The sequence below is a fragment of the Lithobates pipiens genome, unplaced genomic scaffold (assembly GCF_037356315.1).
Source record: "Lithobates pipiens isolate NorthernLeopardFrog02 unplaced genomic scaffold, aLitPip1_a1.2 Scaffold_30, whole genome shotgun sequence".
Taxonomy (NCBI): domain Eukaryota; kingdom Metazoa; phylum Chordata; class Amphibia; order Anura; family Ranidae; genus Lithobates; species Lithobates pipiens.
In genome coordinates, this window is record NW_027507791.1 from 138078230 (window position 1) to 138105412 (window position 27183).

The following is a 27183-nucleotide window of genomic DNA, read 5'->3' on the forward strand; positions in this document are numbered from 1 at the left end:
ACTTTTCCATGGTTCAGACCTCCCGACAATCTCGTAGAGGGTCAGGAAAAGCTCCATGGAGACCACGGAGACGAAGCTAATATCGAACTCTTTCGAGTTCGCAGGATGTATCACTGCGAACAGGTCCGAAACCTTAAACCGAAGCTCCAACAGGTAATCAATCACTTGACCCCTGCTGGGACAAGCGGTCGCTCCCTCCCACCTGAGCTGCACCACGTTGCGTCTGCGCCTTTCGGGACCCCCTGTACCCCTGGACCAGGCATTCGCCCCTTGGAACTGCTCCTCGGGGGGGGCCCTGAAGTTCTGGGCACCAAACTGGCCGTACAGGGGCTTTAGGGGCACAGACGCACCTGCCACCTGGGCAAACGAACGCCCAGTTTTCAGGGCACTCAGGAGGTTAGCCTCGGCTTGCGTGCCCAAGATGGTATTGGGGCCTGCGGGGGAAGGGTCAGGCTCCCCGTGAACCAGGCCGGAAGGCCCAGGCTGAGCTGATGCTGTTTTCCCACCCTCTGGCCCACCTGTGACCCTTACTTTCCTCCTCACCCTTACCATGGGGGGCGGGGCACTAGCCACCTCTACTGCAGGACCCTGGGGGGAGGCGACTTCCATCACCTCCTCCCGTTGGGATCCCTCTAGCTCCCTTATAAATTTCAGTGCGGAGCATTCCGCTCCCAACTCTCCCATAGGGGATTCACCCCAGCTCCCCTGCCTGGCCGGGAGATCCACACCAGGGGATTCCCCCTGCCCCTCCGAGATAGTACCTAGTGGGTCTCCCAAATCCTCGTCCATTCCTTCCGCCTCGACCGAGAGGCCGTGGGCAGTATCATGTGGTGACTCCACAGTCTTTTCGGACATTTCCTGCACTTCCGGGGACGCATTGTCAGTCACTTCCGGTTCGCGGGAGCCACTTCCGGTCGCGGCAGTCACTTCCGGTCCGTGGGAGCCACTTCCGGTCGCGGCAGTCACTTCCGGTCCGCGGGAGCCACTTCCGGTCGCGGCCCCCTGCGCCGGAAATGACGCGGATTTTCCCGCGACATGTCCCGCCATGGTGTCCGCAGCAGAAGAAGATCTCCTTTCCACATATGTCTTCACAGACGCCACAGACGCCATTGGCGCCACAGACTCAAACCCCTTACCACGTGCGGCCGCGGCGGGGGCCGCCATTATGGCCGGCAACCCTCGCACCGCATGGGGGACCGACGGATCACCCTGGATCACTGGGGGGGCTTGTGCTGCACCATCAGCCGCGGACTTGCTGACAACAGGTTGTACCGGCCCTTCCAGATGGCTCCGGGTGAGGACTACTACCAGTTTTTTCCCTTGGCACTCCACACTTCCCGCTCTTCCCTCTCCCCTGGAGCCTCCCAACACTTCACCGGGTACCCTACCCGGGTCAACCCTTGCCCCAATCACGGACTGGGCAGGCGGACTTACATGGACCCGGGGACCCTCCGTGCTTACTGCTCCAAGGGGGGCACCGTCCTCACTGATGTCTGTACCGGGATGCTGGCTTCTCTCTTCCTCCACACTTGCCAAAGGGTCTTCCACAGCCGGCTCGGGTAAGCTCTTCCGTGTTCCCCTCCTTCCTGCATGGGAGCCCTCCTGGCTCATTCTCAGGAGTTCCCGTTTTATTTCAAGCAGGAATCCTCTCTCTCCTACTCCTTTCTCACAGAGACCGCCCAGGAGCTGCCAGAGGTCTCTGCATTCAGATTTAAGCTCTTCTATGGTATCTCTGTACTCTGCTCTCTTCCTGCTTCCTGAACGGTCTCTGGAGTTCCTGAGAGCCGTCAGCCTTTCCATCTTCTTGCCGTATACCTCTACTGCCTTCTGGATCAGGGTTTTCACCCTGACCCTGCGCCTCTGCAGCTTCAAGCCGTCTTCACCCGGCTGTGCCCGGGTCCAGTCGCTTAACTCCACTTGGGTGGATAAAAACAATCGTTCCTCCCTGGAGAGGCCTTCCTTTCCACCAGGGGGATGAGCTGTAGCCCCAGGCCGGGAAGAGGGCCCCGAGCCTGGGCTGGCCGACGCCATAAGGCTGGATGTCCAAGACAGCTACGGTTCTCCACAGAGCTCTACCACACACGTCTGCTCTCCTCGGAAGCCTCTCCTGTGTGCTGGGTTCAGGGCACGCAGACAGCACGCACAATCTCCTACAACTGACTGCAAGCTCTATTTAAAAAGAGCAAGATAGCTAGCTATATAGGTGGATATAGCTGTGTATACTGGGTTCAGGGCACGCAGACAGCACGCACAATCTCCTACAAGTGACTGCAAGCTCTGTTTAAAAAGAGCAAGATAGCTAGCTATATAGGTGGATATAGCGGTGTATACTGGGTTCACTGCATGCAGACAGCACGCACAATCTCCTACAACTGACTGCAAGCTCTATTTAAAAAGAGCAATATAGCTAGCTATATAGGGGGATATAGCTGTGTATACTGGGTTCAGGGCACGCAGACAGCACGCACAATCTCCTACAAGTGACTGCAAGCTCTGTTTAAAAAGAGCAAGATAGCAAGCTATATAGGTGGATATAGCGGTGTATACTGGGTTCACTGCATGCAGACAGCACGCACAATCTCCTACAACTGACTGCAAGCTCTATTTAAAAAGAGCAATATAGCTAGCTATATAGGTGGATATAACGGTGTATACTGTGGTCAGGGCACGCAGACAGCACGCACAATCTCCTACAACTGACTGCAAGCTCTATTTAAAAAGAGCAAGATAGCTAGCTATATAGATGGATATAACGGTGTAAACTGGGGTCAGGGCACGCAGACAGCACGCACAATCTCCTACAACTGACTGCAAGCTCTATTTAAAAAGAGCAAGATAGCTAGCTATATAGGTGGATATAGCAGTGTATACTGTGGTCAGGGCCCGCAGACAGCACGCAGAATCTCCTACAACTGACTGCAAGCTCTATTTAAAAAGAGCAAGATAGCTAGCTATATAGGTGGATATATCGGTGTATGCTGCGGTCAGGGCACGCAGACAGCACGCACAATCTCCTACAACTGACTGCAAGCTCTATTTAAAAAGAGCAAGATAGCTAGCTATATAGGTGGATATAGCGGTGTATACTGCGGTCAGAGCACGCAGACAACAACCACTACAGAAGAGCAAGAACGCAAAATCGGCCGATAACGAACGGTGTATACTGTGTTGAAGGTACACAGAACACCCACTAACTCCTACAGACGCAAACACACTACACAAGACCGCCACGCTGGCGGCCTTATATATTGTGGGGCGTGTACTACACAGCCTGAGCTATGATTGGCCACAGGCATCCTGCCTGTGGCCAATCATGGCTCTCCTCGCTGCCGGCGCTGTGATATGCCAAGCATGCGGGGTCACAGTGCATGCTTGGCCAATCTTGAGCCAGCAATGCACTGCGATGGCGCAGTGCATTGTGGGCCGTGAGCGCCACACGAATTTGTCGCGAACGGCCCATAACATTCGGTATTCGCCAAACGGGCAAACAGCCGATGTTCGAGTCGAACGTATGTTCGACACGAACACGAAGCTCATCCCTAGTGGAGAAGGTGGCCATCTGACCGATGTCTTTAGAAAATCTTTCAGTCCTCTACACCAAGGTCTGATCGGTTCAAGCAACCATCACCAGCATCAGCGTTACATGGTTCAGGAATATCTGGGGGCAAGAGCAGACTTGGAGACCTTTCCAACAGAGCATCCACTGGGTTACTGGGTCTTGAGGATGGACCACTGGCCAGAACTAGCTTAATATGCAGTTGATCTACTGGCCTGTCCTGCATCCAGCATTCTTTCTGAATGCACATTCAGTGCTGCTGGAGGGTTTGTAACGTATCATAGAGTGCGTCTGTCCACAGACTCCCTTGATAGGCTCACATTAATAAAAATCAGTCTTGGATCAGCAGCAGCTATCAAGCATCTGATGCTGATGTAACTGCTTTATTTTTCTATGGATGTGGGATCCCTTGAAGACTGCCTATGCTGAGTGACTATCCTATTCCTTTTCAATCTTGATGCTGCTAGCTTCCAACAATATTTTTAGTTTAGGGCACAGCCCCCACTGCTATCATATAAATGTACTCACCGAGGCCAAGATGCCGAGAGCGGTCGCTGTTGCGACTCGGCGCAGACCACCCCTGAAGGTGGCACAGAGAGTGGTTGCACCAAGAAGCACAAGCTACCAGTAGGACAGTCACTTGCTAGCAGATCAGCAGGTAGCTTGAGCAGAGCTGAAAGGTGATGTCCCGTGGGAAGGTCCAAAAGCAAAGGTAGCAAGTCCGTAAGGCAAAGACAGAATCCAGGAGACAGGCCAGGGGTCAAACACAGTCCAGATCAGAAGACAAGTACCAGGAACGCTGAGACAGAAGGATAATCCAAGACAAGCCGGGGGTCGAACACAGGAGACAGCAGGTAAGTCCAGATGCAGGCTGAGGGTCAAACACGTTTAGAAAGCAGGAGTCCAAGATCAAGCCAGAGGTCGGTCCAGGAGAAGATCAGCGAGGTCGATAAGGCAATCCGGGTCACAACGGGTAATACAGATAACAGAAGCAGACGTGGGAATCACAGGAAGCTGAAGATAAACCAGCAGTGTGTTTGGATGACCTCACTTCCTTTATAGGTCAGCGAGGGGTCACACCCTGTGTGTGTGTGCTTGTGTGCTTTCGTTTATTCCTCTTGCACACAGCTGTGCGCCGGAGTGCTTTACCCGTGCGCATCCTATGACAACTGCCTAAGGCCCAATTTTTCTGTCCCTTTTTAACAGGGGCATGAATTACAATTTCTCATCTAATTTCACAGCAGTGCCCATTCCTGTGCCCAACAAGAGTATCTGTGAGGGGTTACAGTGTTGTGGCACCACCACCAAAGGCCCAATTTTTCTGCCCCGTCTGTCTCCTCCTGGGGTTCCTGCACACTAGCTGTCCTCTTGCTTGTTGTTGCATGATATGCAGCAATCGGATACCCCTGTCTGATGAGCCATACACCAGCACTGTTGTCACATGGTGACTATCCTCATACCCAGGCACCTTTCAACATCACTCAATGCTGCTATATAGCTGTCAGGGATCAGATTGGAGACTGAGTTGACAAGGTAGGCCTCTCTTATATCTCCTTTCCTGGCTCCGCTGAAGGTGAAACAGAGGAAGCCGAAGGACAAGAGGGACACACGTGCCTGAAGAGGCTGGTCCCGGATGGACTGCTTGCCAGGATCCAGCAATCTAGAACAAGCTGCTGTGTGCAGAGCAGGAACAACAGGCAGGTAACCGGGGGTTAACTGAAGCCAGGGACTTAGACAGGAGCAGGGTCTCAGGAATAGCCAGATTCGTCAGCAGGCAGGCAGTGCGGCATCAAATCATCAGACAGGAGCAGGGTTAAATAGGAAGCCGGAATCAGGAACCAGTGGTCAGAGATATGGGGAAGTCCAGGAGCAAGGTCAAGGAAAGCCAGGAGTTCAACAATGGGTATCAATCAGGAAAAAGCTGGAGTCACAGGGTACGGGTAGATCTGAAGATCAGTCAGCAAGATGTTGGAGACAAGACTCCCTTTAAATAGGCCGTCTGGCACCATTCTATGGCAAAGCCTCTCACAGGAATTCCCTGACATTGCTCCCCCATTAGGGGCAGCCCATGTTCCAAGGTTTTTTGGGTACAGGAAGAGATTCTAACAACCCCCAGGTCTTGGCATGATCAGATTTGTTTCTGAGACATGCAGAACAAGACCTGACATCTAAAATCCTTTAATAAATCGGGCCACCAAAAAGAACGGGACACTAGGTCAGAGGTCTTGTGTATCCCAAAGTGCTCTGCAAGGGGATGAGCATGGCATTTCTTAAGGATGTGGACTCTGAATTGCTCAGGAATAAAGATTTGTTCCTAGTGAAAAAAGAGTTCATTCTTTCGTTGAGGATGCAGATCCAGAGGAGGAGGATGATTAGCAACTGCCTCCTTGATTTGGGACATCACATCTGCTTGTAGGACTAGAAAGTTCTCATGCTTTTATAGGAGGCGAAGCATCCAAAAATCATGTGACATCCCACTCACGGTGTTCTTTTTTAGTTACTGGGCATGGAGGAGGAGAAGGGAGGGACTGGGCTGTATACACATCCAAATGTGTGATGTCAATATCAGGTGACCTGAATAGCTCAGCTCAAACAGAAAATGTTCTCTCCAGCAATAGAGACCAAACTGAGCATGTGCAGCAGTACTACCCTCACTGTGTCTTATCTGGATTTGTCTAGAGTTACAGTGCAGGAGGGGGAGGATCTGTGTAACAGGATCAAAGAGCCTTCTTACACAATGCAGAGGATTAACCCCTTAAGTTCCACAGTGGGTATAACAAGCATACTATTCTGCATATACAGACAGATTTTACTGTTGTGGGTTTAGCAACACTTTAATATTACACCTTTCCATCTATTCCAGAAGGGAAGTTTTATTGTCCTTATTCAGGGAAGTAATCCAAGCTTCCTCTCAGTGTCCAATAGGTTGTTGTTGATTATTATAGAATGATCTGCTCTCTCCATGGCCCATAATCAGTGGGTAGGTGGCTTGCCCCTAGTGGAGTTACGCTTTAAGAACATTAGGCACATTGTTATGGTTTTCACATTATTAATAGTTGTAGAGATTGGTATGGTGGCACTTATTTATCTTTCAATCTCTATGAACTGTGTAAATACAATTGTGTGCATGCAGCATGCATGCAGTGGTAGTAATGTCTTTTCTGCTACGTTTACCTACAGGTAAGCTTACCTGTAGGTAAAATGAATATCTCTAATGCCCCATACACACACTCGGACATTTCAGCCACAACATCTGTCAGATTTTTGCCAACGGATTTTGGCCCAAACTTGTCTTGCATACACACGGTCGCACAAAGTTGGCAGAATTTCGGATTGTTCTGAACGAGGCGACGTCAAACACGTACGTCGGGACTATAAATGGGCCAGTAGCCAATAGCTTTCATCTCTTAGTTTATTCTGAGCATGCGTGGCACTTTGTCCGTCAGAATGACTAACTCAACACCAAGTTCACTAACTATATAGACCACTTATGTATTTATACATGTTGATCATATCCCCATGCCTCTTATCAGTTTGGTTGCCCTTCTCTGCACTTTCTACAGTTCCTTGATATCCTTTTTGAGAACTGGTGCCCAAAACTGAACTGCTCATACTTAGTCATGCTCATGAACGCCTGTGGCATAAGACCAAGTCTCAGAAAGATTTCAACCAATATAAATCTGCCCTCCAAAAATACAATTCCAGCCTCCTCTCTGCCAAGCAGACCTATTTTATCACTCTCATTAGCAACTTATCATCCCGCCCCCTTCAACTCTTCTCTACCTTCAACTTTCTACTTCGTCCTCCACCGCCTCCACCCGCCAACTCACTCACTGCCCAGGAGATTGCCAATCACTTCAAACAGAAGGAAGATTGATACAATTCGCGCAGAGATCTCTTCTGTTCTGATACCCTCCACACTTTACACTTCATGCCCACAGGCACAATCATTACTTCCCTCTTTCAACCCCACCACTATAGACAAAGTTGCTAAACTACTTGGTAATGTCCACCTTACCACCTGCCCCCTGGATCCTGTTCCCTCACAAATGCTACGTTCACCCTCTGGCTCTATACTACACTCTCTAACCCACATCTTCAATCTCTCCCTCTCTTCTGGCATCTTCCCCAACTCTCTAAAACATGCGCTTGTCAGACCCATACTTAAAAAGCCCTCACTCGACCCATCCAATCCTAACAGCCTACGCCCCATCTCCTTGATCCCCTTCTTATCCAAACTCCTTGAACGTCTGGTCTACAACCGACTGAGCGTCCACCTTGCTGATAATAGCCTTCTTGATCCCCTTCAGTCTGGATTTCATCCTCAACACTCCACAGAAACTGCTGTCCTAAAACTAACAAATGATCTACTAACGGCCAAAACCAATTGACATTATTCGGTACTCCTCCTCCTGGACCTCTCTGCTGCCTTTGACACGGTGGACCACCCCCTCCTCCTCCAAAAACTCCACACCTTTGGTCTCCGTGACTGTACTCTTCGCTGGTTTTCTTCCTACTTATCCAACCGCACCTTTACCGTTTCTTACAACTCTACTTCCTCCTCTGCTCTTCCTTTCTCTGTTGGGGTCCACCAAGGTTCTGTTCTTGGACCGCTCCTATTTTCAATCTACACTTCCTCCCTGGGTCAACTGATAGCCTCCCATGGCTTCCAATACCACCTTTACGCTGACAACACCCAAATCTATTTCTCTACCCCTCAGCTCACTCCCTCTGTCTCCTCACGTATCACTAATTTACTATCAGATATATCAGTCTGGATGTCACACCACTTCCTCAAACTCAATCTATCCAAAACCGAACTTGTAATTTTTCCTCCCCCATATGCCCCTTCCCCTGATCTCACTGTCCAAATTGATGGCACAACCATAAGCTCATCCCCACATGCCAAGGTTCTAGGTGTAGTCCTGGACTCCTCCACTGGCTTCCGCTCAGCCAAAGAATTAAATTCAAAATACTAACAACTACATACAAAGCCATCCACAACTCTGCCCCCAGCTACATCACTAGCTTAGTCTCTAAATACCAACCCACTCGTTCTCTTCATTCCTCTCAAGACCTCCTGCTGTCTAGCTCCCTCATCACCTCCTCCCATGCTCGCCTCCAGGACTTTTCCAAAGCCTCTCCAATCCTATGGAATGCCCTACCCCTATCTCCTACTTTATTAGCTTTTAGGCGATCCCTGAATACCCTTCTCTTCAGAGAAGCCTATCCTACCCACACCTAACAACTGTATTTTCATTTTCTCCATCAGCTCATCCCCCACAGTTATTACCTTTTTTGTTTCAACTTAACCCTCCCTTCTAGATTGTAAGCTCTAATGAGTAGGGCCCTCTAGTCCCTCCTGTATTGATTTGTATTGTAAGTGTACTGTCTGCCCTCATGTTGTAAAGTGCTGCGCAAACTGTTGGCGCTATATAAATCCTGAATAATAATAATAATAATAATAATGTGGTCTTACTAATGATTTGTACAGGGGCAAAATTATATCTCTCTCTCTGGAGTCCATACCTCTCCTAATACAAGAAAGGTCTTTGTTGGCTTTGGAAACCACAGCTTGGCATTGCATGCTATTATTAAACGTATGATCTACCAATACCGCCAGTTCCTTCTCCAATATGGATTCACCCAGTTGTACTCCCCCTAGTATGTATCTATGATGCATGCATGTTCCTTGCCCACAAGTGCATAACTTTACATCTTTAACGTTACACTTTATCAAAATTAAACCTCAATTGCCACACAGTTGCCCAATGTTAACCTAAGACCATTCAGATTAAAAATCATTAACCGCTACTCTCTGAATTCGGTCTTTAAGCCAGTTTTCTATCCATTTAGAAATTGATAACAAAACATGAAAAAAGTGAATAATCTTTAGGTAACCCAATTGATTTTGGTTGAGACTTTATAAGGACCAAAAAAATGAGGGGTGAACTTGATGGAGGGAACTTTGAGGCAGTGATTTTTTTATATAGCAAGACAAACCTTGGCTCCAGGATGAGAATAAAAGCTGCCTGGTAGCGACAATCAGCAAATGTTTTTGACTTTGAGGGACTCGGATCAATGAGTGAGTCAATTTCTCAGAAGATGAAGACATTTTAAAAATTACCTTTCTTCCCACAGTATATGGACAACTCCTGTGCACGTCTTTGTGAATATTCTTCAGTGTAAGGTGGGTTCTGCTCAACTGCATAAGTTCCTCTTGACTATTAAAGAGACCTGTATGCACTGTATATCCAAAACCCAGGGGAATTCCAAGGACTGTGGGTAGAAGGTGTGGGTTTTTGCTGCTGAGAATGCTCAAAGCCCAGCTCACGGAAGCAGATATCATCCTGTGTACTGAGGAAAATGAGATCATTAAGGTCAGATCTTTCAGAACTTTCAGTCTGTTTACCATAATCTTATCATCTAGGCCCTGCCAGAAGGTTGCCAATAGGGCATCATTGTTCTGGACCAACTATGCAGGTGGCAGAGCCCTGACATAAATGAAGAAGAGAAGCGGCTGCAGAGAGAGTTTGCCCAGGCTCTTCAAAGTGTATTTGAAGGCTGACAAAATCAGAGGTCAGGGGGTCTCCCTTTCAGAGGGGTACATTTTTTCTTCCCATCATCATTATATGCATAATAGTTGCTGAGGTAAGACCAGAAAAGATTTGCAAATCTGCAAATATAAAGTATGCAACCGCTTGGTGGAGAATTGCATGGCAGCAAAAGTTCATGTCAAATGTTATCAAGAGCTATACACAGAACAAACTTTCCTAGTTCAGATGGCTAAATTTCTACCGATAGATGAAAAGTAAAGTCATGGTCATATGCATGTGTACACAGATCATTTCCCTACTCCCTACTATCTATAGTATTTCTATTTTTATCCCATTTAATATATTATTCGCTTGTTAGTGTTTATGAGCTGTGTCTGTGGTTTGTTTCTCACTTCCGACAGTGCTTTTTTTTCTTCTCTTTTTTTATAGAAGCTTTTTACGAGTATGCAATAAAGCTTCCATGTGCAAGCAAAGCAGTGATCAGCTTAATATACAGACAAGTAAAACTGAATGATTTCAGTAAACAAGTTGCTTTTTTTATTACTAAAAACATGGAATCATGTGATCTGTCAGTAGACATAATTTGACTGTATGCTAATGCTATGCAGTTTCTACAGACAACCCCTGGCCACTTACTTTTTAATTGTTAGGCTTGTATTTTTTTTGTTGCTTTCCCAATGTTGCCTTCATACGGGACCCCCTTATACTTCATAATCTTAAATATACAGTACACAATAATGCCTATAGATAGCTCAAAGCAGGGCTGGCCCAAGACATTGTGCTGCCTGGGTCCAAGAATTAAATGCTGCCCCCCCCCCCCAAAAAAAATCACGCCCACCAAAAGGCCACGACATCCATTATTTTATATCATGATAATTAAAACTAAAATTAAATTTATCTGAAAGTCAGATTTACATGCAACAGCACCTTGTCTATATGCAAAATTGCATGACATACCATTATGTTTAATTCCAAGGGGTGGGCTAGGACAGAAAAGGGGTGGGCTAGGGTAGTATATAAACAGGCTAGGGTAGTATATGGACAGGCTAGGATAGTATATGGACAGGCTAGAATAGTATTTAGACAGGCTAGGATAGTAGTTTATGGACAGGCTAAGGCAGTATTTTTGGCAGGTTGGGGTAGTATATAGACAGGCTAGGGTAGTATACAGACAGGCTGGAGTGGTATATAGACAGGCTTGAGTAGTATATAGACAAGCCAGGGTAGTATTTAAACAAGCTAGGGCAGTATAGGGGCAGGCTATGGTAGTATAGGGGCCAGTGGAGCGGCCCGGGGGGCAGTTGTTATCATGACACACAAAACTGCTGGAAAAAAAATCTTGGTCGTCAATTTGCTAGGTTAAAAAAGGAGAGGCAGCCGTGGTTCAATTTGCTGCCCCTCTCAAACTGCTGCCTGGGTCCAATGGACCCATTGGGACCCACTGTAGGGCCAGCCCTTGCTCAAAGAAAACCTCTATTCAATTTTAAAAGTAAATATTCTGTCTAATAACATACAGCATTTCCATCTATATACTATAACCTTTATTAACCAGAAAAGCCTCTTCTTGGCCCTACTCTAATTAAGTTTTACATCATTACTGATAACTGACTTTCCTGGGTTAATGTCCTGTCAACTACCATTGCACTGTCTAATGACAGCGTTCTTACTTGCCACTGAAACAGAGGAAGGTGGTTGGAGGCTCAGTGGGTAAAAGCATACAAATCCAGCAACTGTATGTACTTCTGTGGCTGCTGTCTCACCTTCAGTGACCAACAAGTCAGTGTGGTACGAGAGGCCCTCCTCTACACATCATGCTCACAAACCAGGTATGTGACAGGATCCGTGGCTGTATGCCATCTGGTCCACGTGCTTTATCCACCTTTATTCTGTCAAAATATTTCTGCACCATCTCACTTTGGAGCAATGGTGGATCATTTGGGGCTGTGTCAATATCATCCTCATTATGGACATGAGCTCCCCCATTTTGCTTTGTATACAGCTAAAGAAGGTATTTAATACATTTGCCTTGTCTTTATCCCCAATCACTCACTCTACATTATTTTGTAAAGGGCCTACATGTTCAAACCTGACCTTTTTACTACTCAAATATATGAAGCATTTTTGGGGGTTTGTCCTACTATCTTTTGCAATCTGTTGTTTATTTTGAATTTTGCATTCTTGATTTCTTATTTTTTTTCTTTATATATATATATATATATATATATATATATATATATATATATATATATATATACAGTGCCTTGCGAAAGTATTTGGCCCCCTTGAACTTTTCAACCTTTTGCCACATTTCAGGCTTCAAACATAAAGATATAAAATGTTTATTTTTTATGTAGAATCACCAACAAGTGGGACACAATTGTGAAGTGGAACGAAATCTATTGGATTTTTGAAACTTTTTTAACTAATAAAAAAATGAAAAGTGGGGCGTGCAAAATTATTTGGCCCCCTTGCGTTAATACTTTGTAGAGCCAGCTTTTGCTGCGATTACAGCTGCAAGTCGCTTGGGGTATGTCTCTATCAGTTTTGCACATCGAGAGACTGAAATTCTTGCCCTTTCTTCCTTGCAAAACAGCTCAAGCTCAGTGAGGTTGGATGGAGAGCAAAACAGCAGTTTTCAGCTCTTTCTACAGATTCTCGATTGGATTCAGGTCTGGACTTTGACTTGGCCATTCTAACACCTGGATACGTTTATTTGTGAACCATTCCTTTGTAGATTTTGCTGTATGTTTGGGATCATTGTCTTGTTGGAAGATAAATCTCCGTCCCAGTTTCAGGTCTTTTGCAGACTCCAACAGGTTTTCATCCAGAATGGTCCTGTATTTGGCTGCATCCATCTTCCCCTCAATTTTAACCATCTTCCCTGTCCCTAAAGGCCAGATTTGTGCAGTGTACGACTGATTGTTGTCCTATGGACAGACTCTCCCACCTCAGCTGTAGTTCTCTGCAGTTCATCCAGGGTGATCATGGGCCTCTTGGCTGCATCTCTGATCAGTCTTCTCCTTGTCTGAGCTGAAAGTTTAGAGGGATGGCCAGGTCTTGGTAGATTTGCAGTGGTCTGATACTCCTTCCATTTCAAAATGATCGCTTGCAAAGTGCTCTTTGGGATGTTTAAAGCTTGGGAAATCTTTTTGTATCCAAATCCGGTTTTAAACTTCTCCACAACAGTATTACGGACCTGCCTGGTGTGTTCCTTGGTCTTCATGATGCTCCCTGCGCTTTCAACAGAACCCTGAGACTATCACAGAGCAGGTGCATTTATACAGAGACTTGATTACACACAGGTGGATTCTATTTATCACCATCAGTCATTTAGGACAACATTGGATCATTCAGAGATCCTCGCTGAACTTCTGGAGTGAGTTTGCTGCACTGAAAGTAAAGGGGCCGAATAATTTTGCACGCACCACTTTTCAGTTTTTTATTTGCCAAAAAAGTTTAAATTATCCAATAGATTTCGTTCCACTTCACAATTGTGTCCCACTTGTTGGTGATTCTTCACAAAAAATAAAAATTGTATATCTTTATGTTTGAAGCCTGAAATGTGGCAAAAGGTTGAAAAGTTCAAGGGGGCCGAATACTTTTGCAAGGCACTGTATATATATATATATATATATATATATAAATATATATATATATATATATATATATATATATATATATATAGATATATAGATATATAGATATATATATATATTTTTTTTTAAACTTTGGCCGTAAGCCACATTTATTTTTAGCCTTTTAAACTTCTTTTAATTGGCAACATTTATTTGTTTTTTTCAAAATACAGCAAAACAAAAGAAAGAATTAAAAAAAATAAAAAAGAGTATATGTATACACACACATACATATATACATATATATCAAACAAGGACCTCTTATAAAGTTCACAACACACCAAAGCACTATAACAGCAATAAACTATGAAAAATAAAAGTGTTGCAACTGCATGGCATTGTAAATAACAATGGTACATTTTAACATAAATAATAAGCCATCTGGCTTTGGAGATAGCATTACTCGGGGACAGTCCCGGGAGGGACCAGCCTAAGTGTAGCAGCTCTAATGCAAGAGACCTTGACAATTCACAGAGTCCTTAAAACAGTCCACAAATACCAATAATAAAACAAGAATACAGAATAGAAAAGAAAAAAGGTATAGTAAACAGCGTAATTCAACGCTCCTAGGCAGGATGAGAGCTTAGGGTGCATATGGACCTCTTGTTAAATTGGGACTAGACTATTTGCCACTGAGATAAAAATAGCTCTTTTCCAATGGCCTCCTCCCATTTAAGCATATACCCATGTTTACCTAGGGTTTCCATTGGATATGCATTTAGCAATTTATAAATGCCAGAGATTAGGACTAGTCGTTCAAATCCGGATAATTTTGAAAATTGAAGGTTGGGAGCAAAGGATAAGGTGTAGTGACGAACCTGGAGGTAGCCAAAAAACGCCCTATGGAGAAGATCATGCTTGTTAAGCAGTTCCTCGAATGACAGTAGTGTATGCATAAAGTGAAAACAGTGCAGCACTAGGAATCAAATGTTGAGACTGATATATGGACATACTGTTATATACAAAATAAATTGTGATTAGCATATACTAACACTATCATCTGATTGATAGTGTCTCTAAATAAAGTGCACTGTGTAAATCAACATTGGTAGTATAGTCCTATTGGTAATTAAAACATGAATTAATTTGTATATAATTATGGGAAGGAATACAGGCGTGTAGGACTAAGACCCCTTTCACACTGAGGCGCTTTACAGGCGCTAAAGAGCTAAAAATAGCTGCCATTGTGCTCTTGCTGGGTGTCTAGTGTGCTCCTGATCCCTTAACCACTTGCTGACCACCGAACGACGATGTACGTCGACAGAATGGCACGGGCAGGCAAATGGGCGTACATGTACGTCCCTTTAAGTTTGCCGCCCTGCCATCGGAAGCGCACCGCCGGCGGCGCGCTCCCGTGCTGGTCGGGACCCCCGTGAGTCCGGTCGCGGGACCCGCGGACTCGATCGCCGCGGGCATCCCCGTGATCGTCTCACGGAGCGGCCGAATGTAGAAGTGCCGTTGTAAACAACATTTCTCCATTCTGCCTAGCAACTAGTGACGCTGATCTCTGCTCCATGTGATTAGAGCAGAGATCAGTGTTCACTAAATGAAAGCCCAACCCCCCCACAGTTAGTAACACGCCCCTAGGAACACTTAACCCCTACACTGCCACCCACTGGTTAACCCCTTCAATGCCAGTGTCATTTACACAGGAATCACTGCATTTATATATAGATAGAAAGAGCTGCGCCAATAGTACTAAATAAATTATTATAAAAACATATGACATAAATATCTATTACAAAAAATGATAAATGACCATACATATAGTGTTCACAGAAAGATACAAGTATCACCAATCTATGAAAGACAGGGACCATATATCAGATAAAGTAAACATAAATCTGAAAATTAATATAAATAAAAGTCCATTAAGATGATCCGATAATCCAAGCGATCAGTATATCACCACCGTGATCACACACACTTCTCAGAAAATCCTGTGCCCGCCACCAGATAAGTGATGCGCTTACCAGATAAATGGACAATTACAGCCTTAATGGTATTTAAATCGAAGCAGAAAGACTGGAGCTTCAATCAAGCCTCCTGAATCCAGATGCCCCCAATGTAGATGAATAGCCAAATCCTAATCTCTGGAGCTCCAATGGATACATCATCAGCAACACCGTTTTAGAGAAAAAAGAAATGCCTCCATAGCGTAAAATCGTCAAACAGTTTATTTAAAATAAGAGAATCGCACTTACAACTAGCAGCTTTCTATCAAGCGTTGGAACAGAACAAAAACACGCCGGCCAGCATACAAACAAACAAGCGTCCCGTCCTCCCCTCGTAGAGCGTGGTGGCGTCACTGCGTACCTTCCCAGACGCGTTTCGTCATAGATGACGTTATCAATGGGGAACGGGCAACGCAGCGACGCACCACCTTATATGCCCGGACCTCGTTCTGAAATGCGAGTTCCGGTTTCAAAACGCCATCTTGACTAATGGCAAAAGTAACCTAAGTTCCCATACAATGAAGGGGAAGAAGAAAGGGCAAAACAGAAAAAAGTGAAAAGAAAAAAGAACTGAAAGGGAAAAAGGATAATATAAAAAAAATAGTGACCTATATGATAGGTGAAATGAACTGTATTAGTGCCATTAAACAATAATACAAAAAAAACCATTGTATAGGCAACATTGCAAACCCCACTATGATTATGAGTTCATTTATATAGCAGTGATTACTGTAGAGACAAGACAATGGTCCCAAAAATGTGTCAAAAATGTCCGATGGGTCCCCCACAATGTCGCAGTCACAATAAAAATCGCTGATCGCCGCCATTACTACCGGTAGTAAAAAAAAATAATAAAAAATTATTAATAAAAATGCTATAAAACTATCCCTATTTTGTAAACGCTATAACTTTTGCGCAAACCAATCAATAATCGCTTATTGCGATTTTTTTTACCAAAAATGTGTAGAAGAATACGTATCGGCCTAAACTGAGGAAAAAAATGTTTTCTTATATATTTTTGGGGGATATTTATTATAACAAAAAGTAAAAAATAATGCGTTTTTTTCAAAATTGTCGCTCTATTTTTGTTTATAGCGCAAAAAATAAAAACCGCAGGGGTGATCAAATACCACCAAAAGAAAGCTCTATTTGTGGGAAAAAAAGGACGTCAATTTTGTTTGGGAGCCACGTCGCAAGGTCGCGCAATTGTCAGTTAAAGCGACGCAGTGCCGAATCGCAAAAAGTGGTCTGGTCTTTGACCAGCAAATTGGTCCGGTCTGAAAGTGGTTAAGGAGGCTTGGGCAGCCTCCAGGCTCACCTGTTCCACATCTATTCATTCCATGCATGTGCTTCCACTGTGGAGACACTTATAAATTTGTAGTGTTAGGACTGCAAGCAACACAGGTTGCCGTGACGAGGCCTTGCAGCTTTCACATGTGTTTGCAAATGTGTGCTAACTAAACCCCTGCTTTTAACAGACGGTTAGACAGGTTAATTTGGTTGGTCAGCAGACTGGTTGGTGGGTTGAGCTATGGAATTGTTTTTGTCTTACATGTATATGCCCTCCATGTGCGCCTTACTGTGAAGACCAGTTATGGGTGTGGCAAGTGGCCAGTTTTTTTTAGCGCTAAAAATAGCGCCTGTAAAGAGCCACTCCTGTCTCTGCAGTGTGAAAGCCCGAGTGCCTTAACACTGGAGCGTTGCGCTTTCGCAGGACGTTAAAAAACTCCTGCAAGCAGCATCTATGGAGCGGTGAAGGAGCGGTGTATACACTGCTCCTTTACTGCGCCTGCCCATTGAAATCAATGGGGCCGTGCGGCTATACCGCCATTTTAACCCGTTCTCGGCCGCTAGCGGGGGGGGTAAAAGCGCCCTGCTATCGTCCAAATATTGACAGTAAAGCTCCGCTAAAAATAGCAGTGCTTTACCGCCGATGCACCAATCACGCCAGTGTGAAAGGGGCCTAAAGGAATCACCGCCATGTGTGCATCCACCACCCAGGGAGAACATTAAATACGCTTACCAGAAGGTAGCAATCAATCAGGCATGTGATATCAAAGCTCTGGATAGCGAGTGGTGCAATTCCTCCTCCTCAGCAGAGCCACTTCAGGCAACCTTGACCTGGCATGTGGGAATATGGATCAGGATGGCAATGTCCAAGATGGTAAAAACCTCCTTCTACCACAAAACCATTTGGTAGGTTTATGGTTAACAGCATCAATTAAAAAACAACAGAAAACGTCAACATAGTGAAAACCCGTTGCAGGCTTGTTTAGAATACAAGGGCTTTACATAGATTACATAGATTCTAAAATGTATTGCATCAAGTAAAACATTTTGTAAAATATCTCCAAAGGCTTTCTTGGAGTCTAAAGTAGCAGCGCCTGCGTGTTTTGCCTATTAGCTATATCTATTAAATTAAAAATTCTCCTGGTGTTGTCTCCTGCCTGTCTCCAGGGGACAAAGCCCCCTTGGTACTTATGGATCAAGAATTAGAGAATTTCATTCAACCTAAGGGAAAGCAGCTTCATGAAAATGTTAGGATCTGAGTTCAAAAGGGCTATCGGCAGGGGTCAAGTCCTGGGGAAAAAGTGTGGGAACTCCCACCCAAGATCCACTCCCCCACCAAAAAAAAAAAATGATACGCTCATATGTACAAACGCTTCAAAAGTGGTATTTTTCATCCAATTTTCGTATTGTGTGTATGAAGCTTAACTGTTAGTACATTAAAAAAAACAATTCTCAATAAACATAAATACGGTAATTCTCTGCATAATCAGCATTCATTCAATTGTGCTTCCATGCAAATGTGAACATCATGGTCTGATCTTTATTGGGGAATGTTATTTTGTATATAGAGTGTTTATGTGGTGAGTTTACACTTCATTGAACAGAGTTTGGATAACACAGGGTTAAACGGAAAGGTAATAAATGAACTGCACATTATCTGGAGAGAATGCTTGGGGAGATAGTGATGTGTTCCTGCTTAGGAGATGTATGTTAGCTTGGGGGGGCTGCAAACTCTGCAGGGCTCAAACAAACACTCGCTGCTATTCCAACCCTTCACATATAACTGAGTTCCTGTTGTGGAAAAAGTACAGGAACTCTGGTCCCGTGAGTTCCCGCAGGACTTGAGCCCTGCATCTCCCCCAATGTAATATTGGCTGAGCATGGATGGGTATGGCTGGGTATTGGCAGAGGAAGTATTGGCAGGGTATTGCAGAATATTGGCAGGATAAGTATTGGCAGGGTATTGCAGAGTATTGACAGGGTATTGCAGATTATTACTGGGTATGACAGATTATTGGCAGGGCATTTCTGGGTATTGCAGGGTAAGTATTGCAGAGTATTGGCAGAGTAAGTATTGCAGAGTATTGTCAGAGTAAGTATTGCAGAGTATTAGCAGAGTAAGTATTGCAGAGTATTGGCAGGGTATGTATTGCAGAGTATTGGCAGGGTGAGTACTGCAGAATATTGGCAGGGTGAGTACTGCAGAGTATTGTCAGAGTGAGTACTGCAGAGTATTGGCAGGGTATGTATTGCAGAGTATTGGCAGGGTATTGCAGAGTATTGGCAGGGTATGTATTGCAGAGTATTGGCAGGGTATTGCAGAGTATTGGCAGGGTATGTATTGCAGAGTATTGGCAGGGTATGTATTGCAGAGTATTGGCAGGGTATGTATTTCAGAGTATTGGCAGGGTATTGCAGAGTATTGGCAGGGTATGTATTGCAGAGTATTGGCAGGGTATTGCAGAGTATTGGCAGGGTATTGCAGAGTATTGGCAGGGTATGTATTGCAGAGTATTGGCAGGGTATTGCAGAGTATTGCAGAGTATTGGCAGGGTATTGCAGAGTATTGATAGGGTATTGCAGAGTATTGGCAGGGTATTGCAGAGTATTGGCAGGGTATGTATTGCAGAGTATTGGCAGAGTATTGCAGAGTATTGGCAGGGTATTGCAGAGTATTGATAGGGTATTGCAGAGTATTGGCAGGGTATTGCAGAGTATTGGCAGGGTATGTATTGGCAGAGTATTGCAGAGTATTGGCAGGGTGTTGCAGAGTATTTGCAGGGTATTGCAGAGTATTGATAGGGTATTGTAGAGTATTGCAGAGTATTGGCAGGGTATGTATTTGCAGAGTATTGCAGAGTATTGGCACAGTATTGCAGAGTATTGATAGGGTATTGCAGAGTATTGGCAGGGTATTGCAGAGTATTGGCAGGGTATGTATTGCAGAGTATTGGCAGAGTATTGCAGAGTATTGGCAGGGTATTGCAGAGTATTGGCAGGGTATGCATTGGCAGAGTATTGCAGAGTATTGGCAGGGTATTGCAGAGCATTGGCACAGTATTGCAGAATATTGATAGGGTATTGCAGAGTATTGGCAGGGTATTGCAGAGTATTGGCAGGGTATGTATTGCAGAATATTGGCAGAGTATTGGCAGAGTATTGTACAGTATTGGCAGAGTATTGTAGAGTATTGGCAGGGTATTGCAGAGTATTGGCAGGGTATTTCAGAGTATTGGCAGGGTATGTATTGCAGAGTATTGGCAGGGTATTGCAGAGTATTGGCAGGGTAATGCAGAGTATTGGCAGGGTATGTATTGGCAGAGTATTGCAGAGTATTGGCAGGGTATTGCAGAGTATTGGCAGAGTATTGGCACAGTATTGCAGAGTATTGGCACAGTATTGCAGAGTATTGCAGAGTATTGGCAGGGTATTGCAGAGTATTGATAGGGTATTGCAGAGTATTGGCAGGGTATTGCAGAGTGCAACTTACACACTAGTGACTAACCTGGTATCCTCTTCCCTTCTGTTCTCAGGGGAGAAGTAAACTGGAAGCAGTGCAGCGGCTGTTGCCCCAGGAGGCCAGGACTGTCTGGCACTGGGTAGAGGGGAGGGAGGGGACAGTCCGGATCCAAGCAGGCGCGCAGCGTGTGTCACACTGCCCACTGACTCGTGCCAGTGCGTGCCCACGTGTACGGCCGACGTCATGTGACCGGTTGCTAGACGCGGAGAGGCCCCTGCCTAGCAACCAGTCACTCGGGCGGCCGAGGAGCGACGGCAGACTACGCACTGCATAGCCTCAGCCCTCAGGTGGCTAATGGGAACGGCGTTCCCGCTGTGGAAATAGTGTGGGAACGCCGTTCCCATGCGTTTCCGCAGGACTCGAGCCCTGGCTATCGGCCTGTAGTTCGCAGAAAGGGTATGGTCCTTGTCCAGTTTAGGTATCAATGTAAGGAAAGAGGATTGAATGTCTCTCGTGATCTCCTCATCGCGCATAGTTTTTTAAACTTGTTGCCCATAGAAATATACTTTGCAGTGAGTTCACATAGAGATGTTTTTAAGAATTCCCATTTTTGTTCTTTGTTCATTGATGCTAATATTCCCTCCCGGTCTAAATCTTGGAGAGCAGCCCTCATCGTTGGAAAATTTGCTCTCTGAAAGTTAAAGTGGTTAAAGGTAGAAGTTTTTTTTATCTTTTTTACTTCAATAGTTTTTATTGGTTTTCAAGAAGAAATTGAAAACATTGATACATTTTGTTGTACAGTATAACGTGTAAGGCTGGCCGCAGGTCAGGTCCTTGTAGAAGGAGTCAGTCTGCATAAAGCCTGCCCTCCTATGCCTCCTCCTTTGTGGTTGTAGGTTCTCGTATCCCACCCACCCATTACCTTTTTTCCTTTACTTTTCATTTCATTCCTTTCATTTCATTTCATACTTGGGTATGCCCCCTTTTAGGCATACTGACCACGTGACCCCGGCACACCTCAGGTCAATGTTCTTGGCTGCTCTTTCCTATACTATCCACAGATTGACTCAGAGTACAAATAACATATAGGGAAGGGTCATATACAAAGACAATGCTGACGTCTGAAACCCAATTGTCTTTAGACAGTGGTTGCAGTGGCAATGACATGGGTACCACCCACCACCTCCAGACACCCCATATGGGAGCAAAAGGTTTTTTATCTTAATGCATTCTATGCATTAAGATGAAAAGCCTTTTGTGAGCAGCTGCCACCCTCAGCCTCCCTAATACTTACCTGAGCCCCCTTTCGATTCATCAATGTCCACAAGTGTCTCAGCCATCGAGGACTCTCCTGATTGGTTGAGACACAGCAGTGGTGGCATTGGCTCCCGCTGCTGTCAACCAAAGTTAGTTAGCCAATGAGGAGAGAGAGTGGCTGGGGCCAAACCTAGGCTCTGTGTCTGAATAGACATACTGAGCAGTGGCTCAGCTCGGGTGACCCCATAGCAAGCTGCTTGCTGTGGGGTCACTTAGCAGGAGGGAGGGGCCTGGAGCGCTGACGTGGGACCCAAGAAGAGGAGGATCTGGGCTGCTCTGTGCAAAACCACCGCACAGAGCAGGTAAGTATACCATGTTTGTTATTTCTATAGAAAAGAAAACAAGGCTTTAGTATCACTTTAAGTGTTTTTATATTTCCAGTATGAGCTTGTTGCTTACAGCTAACATTAAATGAAATCATGTTATGGTCACTGCTACCCAGATGTTCTTTTATATAAACATTAGTAATAAACTTTGCATGGTTTGAGATTACCAGGTCCAGCAGAGCATCATTCCTAGTCAGGGCTCCTATGAATTGGGCCATAAAATTGTCCTGTAAAAGGTTGGAACTGTACATGGGTGTGCGTACTACAAGTAATCATTGGCGTTTGTTATAGACCTCCCAGTGTTAATGAGGAGGTAGAGACTCAGCCCTGTGCACAGATAGAAAGGGCTGCAAGGGCTGGGACAGTGATAATAATGGGGGATTTTAACTATCCGGAAATTGACTGGAATAATGGCACTTCTGAAACAGTTAAAGGGCAAAAAATGTATACACTTTTAACTGTCCCAGCAGGGTCATCCCAGGAGCCAGGTTTCAGAAATGGTTTCAAATGCCTGCACTTTTTATTTGTGTATAGCAGAGTGTTCAACATTTACTTTGGCACCATTCCACCAAAAATCTTATTATTGTTATGATTAACTAGATTCAGTCTCCATTGTCCCTGAATGAATGGTGGACCTCAGCTAAGGTACAAACTGGTGAAATTAGTATTAACCATGGGAGTATATTATTAGTGTGTAAAAGCCCTATACTGGTCACGATGTGACTATAAGAACTATAGGCATAGCAAGTACTAAGCTTTATCTCCTTCCCTGCTATGATATTGGAGACGTGAAAGGATTTCCCTCATAGGTTGGAGACATCCATAGATTTAATTGCTCTCAATAGCAGTGGGAATTCAACATTTTTGTTGCTGTTGGGTAATTCATAGACAGTAGTACTTGGTAGTATGTGACTTATTTTCTTTCATAGCACTGCTTTGGATTTTTTTTTAGGAAAGTACAATAACAGATGCCACTAATTATGTTAAATTATTGTCCCTTCACAGCCTGAGAACATTTAGTGGCATAGCTCTGGCTGGCTGTGACCAGCAGGTCAAGTTTCATGGTAGCATTTGTGTGTTGCATCATCATGCAAAAATACACTAAGTATGGGACATTTATCCAGCAAAATTACATCAAAATAGGATGTAATTCAGACTGCTTTCTCATTCACAAAGTCTATTTGTTTTTTCACCACCCTAAATCAAATCCTGGGCAGGCAATGGAGACAGTTTTGCACAAGTGCACTGGGGATTATGAAAATTTGATCAAGATGAGATAGATTTTCAGTAAAACAGAAGTACAATTAACAAGTGGATTACACGTGCCCCTTTCGTATACCAACCTATACCTGGGGGATAATTATATATTTTTTTTGGCAATGTTCCCCTCTATATATACTTTGCCACATACTTGTAGGCTGGCGTTAACACACCCAATGGGAAACCCTCGCAAACACTCTTGCGAATGCCTGAGGCACAGTCACGGGGGACGTGGCCATGCAAAATTCAGCATTATGGCGGCACCCCAACTTAGAAGATAGACGTTTGCCTTGCACAGTTCCAATTTATACACTGAGAACTTCTCTGTTAAGAACTTGTCCTGTGTAACTATACACTGTCTTCACTCTTCCGAATGCCGTATTTCTGAGGGGACATTGCCGAGCCTGTGTCCCTCTCCACCAGCACAACCATGATTGCCACCTGACTCCCAATAACATTGTGAGAATCCCACCATTCATACAGCACTGATGCTAAAGAGCCTTATCACATTGTTTGAATCCACTTCTCTCTTTTTCTGCACCTCCAGGCTAAGACCTTAGATTCCCTGTACTGCAATGCTGATCCCGAGTATGAGGTCACTAGGGAGGGAGGCAGGCTCAGCAACCAATGCTCACTGCAAAGGTCACTGTCTCCCATGCCGAGGCACTATCCTTCTGCTGGCTGGCTGCTATAACATTCTTCACCACTTCAGTGGTTTCCCATGACAACAGCACTTGGCTGCATCTCCCTCCAACTCCACAGCATGATTAACCCTTTCATGGTGAGCTTCTTGCATCTCCTCTTCATCCCCCTTTGGTATATGCCCTGTTGTTTTATATGTCTTGCATGCACCCCTTTGTAGGAACTTCAGTCCTGGTATTTGGTAACTTTTATGAAGTTTTACTTAAACTTCTTGCAATCACATAATTAAAATTACATAGTCTCTCAAAAGATCCTCCCATGTACAGCTTTATTTCATTCTAGCTTAAGCTGCCAAAATTCATACCTTATAGATAATAAAAAGTTATTTCACAAGAGTCCATATCTGACTCCAGTACCCCGACTGGATACCCCAAAAGAGAGGCCACATGCTCAATACAGCTTCATATGGTGCAGCATTCTTTTCTATTTATTCCCATGTGGAAGGGAACCTCTCAGAGGCTGCCTCCTCTTGTATTTAGAGCCTTTCCATAAGGGGGCAAAGCTATGAACACCTGGAAGTAAGCCGGCTTAACCCCCTGCTAACTCCCTGGGCAGCCTATTACACAAAAACTTACTAACAAACGCTTTATTACAATGCAGTGCAAACCAGTAACATGATGCAGTGTACATCTCAACAGCAGGCATCTGCCTAAATGCTTACATGGAGGGCATAGGAACATACAGTATATGAAACTACAAAACTTCTGGTTGATTTTGGTAATGCACTGAATCAGAACAATTTTAATCTTAAATTTATGTGTACTAGGAATTAGGGGTTTCTTTTTTGGATCTGTTTCCTTGTACAGATGAAAAGAGTTACAAATGCACAAATCTATATGGCAAAAATTACAGCAGAAAATACAATCTTCCCATGGCTTTCAATATCATCTCTACACCGACGACACCCAAATCTATCTCTCCATCCCTCAGCTCACTTTATCAGTCTCCTCACGCTTCACCAACTTACTAACAGACATATCAGCCTGGATATCACATCACTTCCTCAAACTCAACCTAGCCAAAAATCCTGATTTCTCTGTCAAAATCAATGGCTCAACTATTAACCCGTCCCTGCATGCCAAAGTTCTAGGTGTAATCCTGGACTCTGAAATATCCTTTCAGCCCCACATCCAATTGCTGTCCAAAGCTTGCCGTCTCAACCTCCACAACATCTCCAAGATGCGTCCCTTCCTATCCACTGAGACCACAAAGCTTCTAATCCACTCCCTGGTCATCTCTCGCCTCGACTTCTGCAACTCCCTCCTCATTGGCTTACCTTTAAATAGGCAATCCCCCTTCAGTCCACTATGAACGTTGCTCATCTACCTTCCAAGCCGCTCAGCGTCTGCTACGCCTCTCTGCCAATCCCTCCATTGGCTGCCGCTCAACCAACAAATTAAATTCAAGATACTAGTAATAACTTACAAAGCTATCCACAATTTGGCCCCCAGCTACATCACTAATCTGGTCTCAAAATACCAACCAAATCGTACTCTTGTCGCCTCATCCCATGCTCGCCTCCAGGACTTCTCTCCCGAGCCTCTAGAATGCTCTACCCAAATCTGTCCGATTATTTCCTACGTTGTCAACTTTAAGATGATCCCTAAAAACATATCTCTTCAGAGAAGCCTATCTGTCCCCCACCTAACAACTGTACATTTATCTTCTCCATCAGCATATCCCCCACAGTTATTACCTCTTGTATCTCTTTACCCTCCCTCTTAGATTGTAAGCTTTAACAAGCAGGGCCCTCTGATTCCTACTGTATTATAATAATAATAGAAGCATCTAGCTTTCATCCCTGTCCTCTTGTTAACAGTGTTAACAAAAACATTTTTGCCAACTAAATTAACACTAAAACTAAAAAAATTCAGATGATTAAATTATTAATAAAACTAAAATGCCATTTTAGTCAAAAGACTTCGACTAGAGCTACCATATTTATCGGCGTATAACATGCACAGGTGTATAACACGCACCCTAATTTTAAAAGGGAAGTTTAAAAAAAAACACATATTTTTTAAATAAACAACTTTGAAGTAAATTAAGGATCAGTGCTCATCAATGTCCATCTGCAGCCTGATAAATGTCCTTCTGCAGCCTGATCAATACCCATCTGCAGCCTGATCAATGTCCATCTGCAGCCTGATCAATGCCCCTCTGCAGCCTGATAAATGCCCACCTGCAGCCTGATTAATGCCCATCTGCAGCCTGCAGCCTGCACAATGTCCTCAATGCAGCCTGATCAATGACCATCTGCAGCTGATTAATGTTTTTTTAGCCTCATTTGCAGCCTCACCATCTCTCAGCAAAGCAGCCTGAACATCAGGAAATCACTGAGCCATCATCTCCTGTTTACTTGGCTCTCACACACACAGTCCCGCTGTGCATCTCCTGGAGAGTCCAACAAGAGTATGGAGGATTTTATTCCAGTTGTTCACTAGCCTTGAATATGCTCCAAAATTTGTGAAAACCGCCATGGCCCCTGTGTCCCCCAAGAGTAACATGGTATTGTCAGCATAGAGCATGAGTTTCTCATGAATCTTGCCATATTTGAAGCCGGCGATGGAAGGGTTGGTCCGGATCATGGCAGCTAATGGCTCTATGGCAATGGTAAACAGGAGAGGAGACAGTGGGCAGCCCTGTCTTGTACCTCTATATAAGGGAAAGGTCATGGAGACATGCCCAGCCTGTTTGATGGCTGCCTGGGGGGAATTGTATAGTAATTGCACCCAGGATAGGAAGATTGGGCCAAACACTAACTTCTGCAAGGTGGCTCATAGATACTGCCATTCCACACTGTCAAAAGCTTTATGGGCATTCAATGACAGCAATGTTCTGTCCCCCATGTTGTCCACTCTGGACTGTATGTTAATGAACAATCTGCCCAGGTTAATCGCAGTGGACCTCTCGGATATGAAGCCCGATTTGTCCGGATGAATGATTGACGAAATGAACTTGTTTAGTCTCATGGCCAGAACTTTGGCAAGGATTTTAATATCTGCCTGTAAAAGGGATATGGGTCTATACAAGCTCGGATCCAACAGATCCTTTTCCTGGTTTGAGTATTAAGACTATATTAGCTTTAATCATGGAATCAGGGAGACTCTTTCTTTCCCTGGCCG